We start from the raw sequence: 9,846 nt of genomic DNA on the forward strand, positions 1-9,846 counted from the left end.
CACTGTCGCTACCCAACAGTAGTGACTTATAACAAAGATGGTGGAGGCGCCGCACAGTGGAGGAGGAGTTACGTGACCAACGGAGCAAAAAGCAGTGATCATCTGTCCCAACGGTCAGTTAACAGAGTTTGTTATAAAGTTCACTATATAGTCCTGCTCTATATAGGGATTTAGGGGTTAGGGCGGCCGTTCAGACACAGTAAGCTTGTATGAGCTATGAGAACAGCAACTTTTAAACAGAGCGTGCACGCTCTTGCACATGTTTAATAGGCATTCAACAATGGGAGCAGGTACAGGCAGTGATGGGACTAACGCCGTTACCTTGTTTTAGTAATGAGTAACCTAACTAATTACTTTGACTGTAACTATAACGCAGTTACCATTGCAGACACCCCGTTACTGCACGTTACTCAGGTCGCACAATGAACCTTTTTTCATGATAGGACTCGTGCGCAGCTGCGTGAAGCTGACACCCCACCCACGTCAAAAAACTCTGCAAATAGACTGAATGGTTAGTGCAGATTTGTGCAGAAAAAAATATTGTTTGTGCTACTTTTGTTTAAGAGATATTAAAGATTATTTTTTAGGTCATCCAGAGGTGCGCGCCTTGTCATGAGAGAGGGGAGGATGAGAATGGCTGATGTATAGTGAGATTCCGTCTGTCACTTGGGAGGGTGGGTGTTTCCGCTGGCGGGTGTTAACGTAGAGCACACACAGAGAGATGGAGAGTGAGGATGATCCAGCAGCAAAACAGCGTTTTCCTGATGGAAATACCGGTGTTACGTAGAGCTGCGTTTCCCCACCACATAACGGTTTCCTCTGCATCTCCGCACAGCGCAGGCGGCAAGAGTCACCGCGCAAGCGACAGGAAACGCGCATGCTAGCTAAAGGCGCGTAACAGTCGCCCTGTGCTCGCGCCACAGGAGAACTATGGAGAGCGGGAACGATCAAATGATAGCCTATATGGAGAAAGGGAGAAATCTGGATGGATGGATGGATGGATGGATGGATGGATGGATGGATGGATGGATGGATGGATGGATGGATGGATGGATGGATGGATGGATGGATGGATGGATGGATGGATGGATGGATGGATGGATGGATGGATGGATGGATACTCTGCCTTTTCAACCTACTGTATTTTTTATTTTAAACATTATTTGATGGCCTTTGTGGCAGGGATGGAGATCCATATTTTATGTCACACACAGAGTATACATCTTGATAGATAGATGATAGATAGATGTTGCAGTATCTATAACAACCCAAACACACAGGATTTCAGAATTAGACATCCCCAGTTATTAATTTCACCAGATCTGAATGCCCTGTTAAAAAACTTCACATGGCGTTCCCCCCTGATGTCATTTACGTTGAGTTGCAATAAATGCTAAACTCTCTGCAGGTTCTTGTCTTTGTCATCCGCTCTATTCAGCTGGCTTTGAAACACACGGCGAGAAGGTGGGGGCCGGGTGGTGGGGGTTACGGGGGCGAGAAACGCAAAAGTAACGCAATAGTTACTTTTACTAGTAACTAGTTACTTTTCCTGAGCTATCTCTATAGTTATGCTGCTATAGGCTTAGACTTTTGGAGGACATAGGGACCCCCATTTCATCATTCTGCTTCATTCTCTCTCTGTTCTCCTATTCTGCAGAATCTGTTAGTTCAATCTCTAACCTTCTGCTCTCTCTGCTTTTCCTCAGAGTAGCTTTGCCTCGTCTGTTCCTGTTTGGCTGTGACGTCATCCTGGAAAAAAACATCAGCTGTGCTGCTTCTATCAACACCCTTGTTAATAGATGTTGGAGATCGGCCTGTTTTCCAGTGTGGTCCTGTTTCTCTGACCGTGACTGAGTGGATGTGCTCTCTTCGTCCTCTGGCATGGGAGCTGCCTTGGAGCTCGTCTGCCTGGCTGTGTGTTTCCTGGACGGGGCCGCCTTTTACAGCTGCTTTTTGTATCTCTGCTTCTGTCTCCTTGAACCCCAGTCGGCCTCGGCAGATGGCCGCTGACACTGAGCCTGGTTCTGCTGGAGGTTTCTTCCTGTTAAAAGGGAGTTTTTCCTCTCCACTGTCGCTACAAGCATGCTTAGTGTGGGGGATTGTATTTGAGTCAATGAGTCAATGCAATCAACTGGTTTTCCTTAGATAGAAAACTTTGTATCAATTTGACTGTATGATCTGGTTGAACTGTAAAGTGCCTTGAGATGACATGTGTTGTGAATTTGGCGCTATATAAATAAACTGAATTGAATTGAATTTTATTGTGGAGTAACTCAGTTAGTAACTCAGTTACTTTTTGGGAGAAGTAACTAGTAACTATAACTAATTACTTTTTCAAAGTAACGTGCCCAACACTGGGTACAGGGTTGGGCATGTGCATTTTGTGGAGAGGGTGGGTCTTTTAAACAATTTGCAAAAATTATCCACAATGCCTTTTAGACCCAAACTATTTTACACTAAATTAAAAGGGCGGGTTACCTGACAGCATTTCCACTGGCTCCCTGTCTAAGACGATTTCCATGATGTAATCGGCTGTTTAGTTGTCTTATTTAAATAACCAAATCTAACATCCTCTCTGCCTTTAGAAAAAGTGTCTCAATGCCAAAAAAAACATATGGAAGATTAGGGGGGCAGAATGAAATAAATAAATGTACCATGAAATAAATCTGATTAAATGTATAATAAAATGAAATAAATATGTCATGGTTTATGTAAAATCAAAAAAGCAACATTACATAATTAAACTTACCATTTGTTTAATATACAATAAAACAAGTAAATATACCATCAAATTGTTAAATGTAAAATGAAAGAATTAACTGTGCAGTAAAAAAATAGATATACCCTTAAAATTATGACATTAAGCAATATTGCTAATTGTTTTCAATGAATTCATTTACATATAAGCTTCATTATTTCATTGTTTATTTATTAATTTCATAGAGCAACAGAGTGATCATGATATAAATCAAAAAGTCAACCTCACCAATCAAACTCAGTGGGCAGGACTAGGTTCGCCTCAATGGAAACCCTGACCTCTGATTGGCTGCTAAAGGCCAATTTATGCTTCTGACGCTTAGCCTCTGCAACCGTCAAATCTGTCTCTGTGTGCAACCAAGCCCCCCATGCAGAGATTCTACAACTCAAAAAAATCCTGACTATGCGTCAAATGGTCACAAACATGCAAAGACCTATAGTGGAAGTGCGCAGAAAAAAAAGCAGCTATAATTGGTCTTTGTGATTCAGAAAAACAGAGTAAAACTGTTAAGGTTTTTTTCTTACATATGTCCATAAGCTTGTTTACTTTCTTAAAGCGACACAGAGAGACACAATTCGAAAGCCCTGGAGCAAGACCAATCAAAATAGTGCATAGTGATTGAGAGGCTCCCTCAAACGCCTCCCCTCTCTCTTTTCAATCAGCCCTGGCCACATGCTTGGCACATGACACAAGCTACAACACTGAGAAATGTTGGCATGTTCTTTAAGCCCTGGGAGAAACCAATGCTGAAACAGAGATTTGGTCCCAATGATTAGTAGAGCATGAAGGAGACTATAAATGCGCACAAACCAAATAAAGTTGTGGGCAAAAAATATTTTCCAGGGAGAGATACAGAGAAAAAGTCCTCTGAATGGACCAAGGACGTGCAGAGGGGGGGGCGGAGGGTGCTTGAGCACCTGCCCCTTTGTCCCTGATTCTCAAAGTGCCCTTTTGTAGGGTTTATTATTATTATTATTATTATTATATATTTTTTTTTTTTTTTTTTTTTTTTTTTTTTTGCGTGTGTGTGTGCGTGTGTATTTGTGTGTTTGTGCATGTCCAAAACAATTATAATTTAGATCTACTGTTCCATGGTAACCGTGGCCGGTCACATGATATACTGGATCATGTGACCGGCCGCGTCAGCTTCACACAACGTGCCCTCAAGCTAACCTTACTACCGTGACGTGCCCTGCTGCTGCGGATAACCACTGCGACTCCAGAAAAAGTAAACAACTGGTCAGGTAAGTAGGTGCTGCAGTGGTGTTAGTTTGTGCAAGGTTTATTGTTGCAAGATGAGTAGACTGACCGAGTAAAGTAAGCAATGAGCATCCTCTCTGCTGTGTGCAATTTGCACACACCTCTCACAAGTTATAGCCCTAGCCAGCGGCGCAAAAAGTGGGTATGCACGATAGGGCACCGGTACTGGAGGAGGCGCAGAAACGATCATGGTAAAATTATCCCGCCAGTCATTTTTAAATGCTTTGATAATACTTTCATTGCCCCAGAATGTAGGTAGGTAGTTGCATCCCTGCCGCTATCTAATTGACCACCACACACGCACAGCGTGCTATGGGGAGGAAGTACGTCAGGTTTCTGTTGTTGTTACTGTCAGTTTCACCTGCTATGTGAAAGTGCAGAGAGATATGTATCTTACTCTCAAGCAGGTGTGTTTTCTTCCTGTTTTATTTCACTAAAACTGTGCAGTATGCATATTCACATCATTTTGGACCATTACAAAACAAAAATAATTAGAGTTTTGAATTTCTAAACCTCTCCTTTGTTTACACAAAAAAAAAAAATATGCCCATATAGGCTAATATGCATACAGACAAATTGTATAACTTTTGGACCCTTGCTGTCATGCGCAAACTTAATAGTCAAACTAAATAAAAGCAAAAAAACATTTTAAAAAGTTATTTCTATATCATTTAATAAATTTTTATTTTATAGCATTAGGAATAATAAAGGGCAAAATATTAATGGGTTAAACTTGTGGCTATGCAGTACAATTTTTTTTTTAAAGGTATGCAATGTCAATTTTTGTTTGTATGTGTGTTTTATGTGGATCAGATTGTAGTTTAAGTATCTTATTTCATTTTGCAGAGATGCCTCGTAAGGAGAGGAGGTTGAAACAAAAACAAAAGGAGCTGTGTGAGGCTGCAAAAGGCAGTGGATCACTCACCAGCTGGATGACAAAGAGCACAAAAGGTAAGATCAACACATGCACCAGTTCTTTATAGCCATATTCAGTTAGAGAAAACAACAGTAACAAACAAAATTTCAATGTTGTTCTGTTACATTATAATATGTATAGTGTGTTAATTATTGATTGATTGATAAATTTATCGATTAATGATTAGGTGTATAGTGTTAATTAGATTAATCCAAGAGCAAATTCTGCCCGATTTCCAGATGGACAGGGAGTGAGCCATCACAGGTCAGATGAGGAGATGGAAGGAGAGAAAGATGAGGAGATGGAAGGAGAGAAAGAGCAGCTGGAAGGAAAGAAAGAGCAGGAGATAAAAGGAGAGAAAGAGCAGCTGGAAGGAAAGAAAGAGCAGGAGATAAAAGGAGAGAAAGAGCAGCTGGAAGGAAAGAAAGAGCAGGAGATGAAAGGAGAGAAAGAGCAGCTGGAAGGAAAGAAAGAGCAGGAGATGAAAGGAGAGAAAGAGCAGCTGGAAGGAAAGAAAGAGCAGGAGATGAAAGGAGAGAAAGAAGAGGAGATGGAAGGAAAGACAGGGGAAGACACTGTGCCTCAGAGAAAAGAGAGTTTGCTAGGAACAGAAAGTCAAGAGGAGCCAGAGACTGGAGGAATGGTCTCAGGGGTTAAGGAGCCCACACAGGATGTTAAAGTAGAGGAAGCAGCAAACCAGGAGACAGAGGTTGGGGTGAGAGACGGAAAGCTTGATTTACAGATTACACAAAATGTGGAGGTAGAAGGAGCATCAAACCAGGAGGAGATTGATACCAGAGATAGGCAAACATTCTCACACCTACTTGAACTTACTCACCCAAATGATCCTGCCCATGTCCTACAATTAAATATTAAATGTGATGAGGCCTTCATTCAGTTTTGCAACAGTATTGGACCGTGTCAACCAGCGCTTTCATCCTTTCCAAAAAATGAAGAGGGGCGATCATTTCAAAAGAAATGGTATGAGAACAACACATGGCTGGAGTACTCACCAAGTCTTGATGCCATGTTCTGTTTCAGCTGCCGTCTTTTTTTGTGTGAGGATAAATACAAAGGGCGCAAAACATGGAAATCAGAAGGATTTAATCGGTGGAGAAAGGCTCTAGAGAGAATTAAAGAACACTGTGCCTCAGAATCACACATGTGTAGTATGGTGAGGTGGAACAACTTAAAAAAGAAATCACTGGAGGCAGCTTTTGAAATGGGTGACCGCGCATCACAAGCTGCTAAAGACAGGGAAAGAGAAAAAAATGGAGAAATCTTGTCCCGATTACTGGCAACCACTCTTTACCTGGCAAGACAGGGTATGCCTTTTAGAGGAGACGATGAGACCCTGTCCAGCCAAAATCGAGGAAATTTCCTAGAGTTGGTGGAGCTGTTTAGCAGGTATGATAGTGTAATTAAATTACACCTGGAAGCAATAAAAGAGAAGCAGGGAACTGGTAGAAGACCTCTTGTCTCACTTCTCTCCAACAGAAGTCAGAATGATATGATCAAAGCTTTGGCCATATCAGTCAAACAAGTAATCAAAAAAGAAATCCAAGAGAGCAAAACCTTTTCAATTCTCATGGATGAAACCACGGATGCTGCACGCACTGAACAAGTTTCTTTTGTGATTAGGTATGTGCATAACATGCAAATCAAGGAGCGCTTTCTTCAGGTGTGTAACATTCATACCACAAGTGGAGATGCTCTTGAGAAGATAGTTATAGCTCTACTGGAAGAAAATGGCCTGAAGTTGGAAAACATCCGGGGTCAAGGCTATGATGGGGCTGCAAATATGAGCGGATGCTTTAAGGGACTTCAGGCAAGAATTCTAAAAAGAAATCCAAAGGCCTTGTATGTACACTGTCAGGCTCACTGTCTTAATTTGGTGTTAGTTGAAAGTGCAAAGTCTACCATCTGTTTTGTCAGCTTTTTCAACTTAGTTGAAAAACTTTATAGTTTTGTTGCCAACTCATCCAAACGACACTCTGCATTTATTAAAATGCAGAAGACTATGTACCCTGATCGGCGTCCACTGGAGCTGCAGAAGCTCTCAGACACACGGTGGGCCTGCAGAGAAACTGCCCTTCAGACTCTGAGGAAGGTCCTCCCAGCTGTCATGCAGTTTCTTGAGGAAATGACACAGCAAGACCCACCAGACTCTTCGGCAGGTGATGCATTGATTCTTCTCAGGAGCATCAACTTTGAATTTTTCTTGTGTCTGGAGATCACCTGCCCAATCTTCCAGGTGACTGCGATGGCCTCTGATGCTTTGCAGCAGAAAGACATAGAGCTAGCGACAGCATACAAAGTTGTAGATGGAGTTTTTCAGAGGCTGGCCTACAGCAGAACAGAGGAGGAGTTTGAGAAGATGTTTAAACAGGCTACAGAGAAGGCTGCATCAGTGGGCCTTGACCCCCCAACTGAGATTCCTGGTCAAGCTCGGAGGAGGAAAATGCCAGCAAAGTTCAAGGTCACTGCCACAACAGCAACTGCTGACCACACATTCCCTACTTTGCAGGACTACTATCGTGTTAAGGTGTATTACGTTTTTGTGGACACAATGACACAAGAGCTTCAGAGACGCTTTAAAGCTGAAGATAACTCCACATGGGAAATCCTGAATGCCCTCCACTGCCTGATAGTCCCAGAGAACTGGAAAACAGCCCAAATTCCAACAGAGGCACTGCAAGCTGTGAATAGGCTCTGCAAGTTCTACAACATTGATGAAGAAGACAAATTGCAGACAGAACTAAAGGTCTTCCATAGTTCATACTCATGCCCCTCATCCATCAGTGTGACATCTATTCTTTCAGTGGTCAAAGAAAACAATGCACATCTGGTTTTCCCCAACTTGACTGAGCTGCTGAAGACATACGGCACTCTTCCAGTTTCTACAGCTACTGTTGAACGCTCTTTCTCAAAACTCAAACTGGTGAAAACAAAACCTCGCACCCTTTGCACAGAAGAAAGGTTGTCAGAGCTTCTTTTACTGGCAATTGAAAAGGATATTCCAGTCAACCTCAGTGAAGTCATTGACATTTTTAAGAGCATGGGCAACAGGAGGTTGCTGTTATAACTGCAAAAAATAAAAATGCCACTGTGATGTGTAAAAAAAAAACTAAGGCACAGACCCTGACAGAAACTGACAGAAAGACAGAGCCACCTTCTCTCTATTGTCTTTCTCCCACGAATAATGTTACCCTTTCAGTTACAGTTACTTATACAATGTGAATATATGTTTGTTAATAAATACAGGTTGAAACCTTTAAACTTGAAGTATTGTTTGTGTTTGTGGCTTTGAATGAGCAACTGGTTTTTAAGCAGTCAGCCTTGGCAACAGACTCTAGCAATTCAGCAGTGTGGCAGGTCAGTCAGAGTGAGCCATTTTAAATGTTAGTTATCTTTGCATCTTGCATGAACACACACCACTTGTTTAATCAGCTGCTATCTCTCCCATGCTCTTTTTAGTGTCTGTACCATCAGATTAATACAGCCCAACTCCAGCAACACAGAAGCACCAACCCCCTCAACAGAAGCTGTTTCATGAGGTAAAACACACTCATTTCGCTTTGAACTGACCTCAAACAAATATGTGAGTATGTGTGATAGGGTGTATTTTGATTCTACGTTCCATTATTTATAGTATGGGTTGGTACATTTCAACCAGTTGTACAGCAAGGTATGTTTCTGTATAATGTTTTAAATCCGTGCCCCATGTGCCCTCTTTTAACTTTGAGCACCCGCCCCTCCAACGGTCTCTGCACGTCCCTGGAATGGACCCACCTTTTCCATGTAATGTCCAGCCTCAGAGTACATCAGAATATTTGGAAACTATGATCTGAGTCCACATTAAAGTGAGGACGAAAAATACAATGAAAACAAAGCAGCACAGGTATCTATTAAGATGTAGCTGTTTTCTGCTGAGCCATAGATCAGCTGGCCTGTGGAGGATTGGTTTTAAAGTGTTTTCTGCAAAAGCTGTGCTCGCAAATATTCTACCCCTGGCTGTTCAGGGTCGTACATTAGTCACACCTGTGACTCATGTGACTCTAGGTAAGGTTCAAGGCTGCTTCATAAAAAGTGAAGACCTGAGAACAGAAACTGGTTCAAGGTCAGTTTGATAAATGGGATTATTTTTTTCACCGCAAGACCGACAAAAAAATAAAATAAATCAAACTGGACTAAGACATAAAGAGTATTTAGCCTTTTGTTTCATTAGAAAAGTTTTTTTTTTATTGCACTGTGGCTATTTGTAAACACTGACCATGGATGTAATATTAGAAATGTATTGAAAATGTCTTTTCTCTAACAGGCATTTTTAAAATCAATGTCAAACATCACACTGGAAGTTGGTCTGAGTGTGATTACTCATCCACAAATGCTAGGATAAAGGTTGCCCTCATTGAACTGGCATAAAGCAAAGGTATTAAATTAGGTTTAGGTTATAAATTCACTGACCGTAGGTTTAAGTTTCCTCCAAAAGTTCTGGTGCAAACCATTCTTTTCTATTTTTTTGTATTTTACAGAACTTTATTCGCAAAAAATACTGAAGACCAAGTAAACAAAGAACAGTTTTTAAGCATCTCTAAAAACTGGCAAAAAAAAAAACTTTCAATTGCCTCAAGTTATAGAATATAATTTTATTCTTTCAAAACAGCACCAGTTTGTGCTAACATCGTAACTGAAGGAACTATGAAGAGACAATAAAACCATCTTTTATTAAAAAAAAGCTTTCTGTTTTAGGGGAAATGTTTTATTTTTAGATGTTTTTTTACTTAAATATGAATCTGTTTGTTTTTTTACTGCTCAGCCTATTTTAGACATGCTATTCAATATGCACCTGGTTAGTTGATAACATTAGCACATGCTATCAAGTTTATACTTTTTGAAATCAGTAAATCCA

This window comes from Cyprinodon tularosa, unplaced genomic scaffold, assembly GCF_016077235.1.
Source record: "Cyprinodon tularosa strain WSP-4 unplaced genomic scaffold, ASM1607723v1 ctg83, whole genome shotgun sequence".
In the NCBI taxonomy this organism is placed as follows: Eukaryota; Metazoa; Chordata; class Actinopteri; order Cyprinodontiformes; family Cyprinodontidae; genus Cyprinodon; species Cyprinodon tularosa.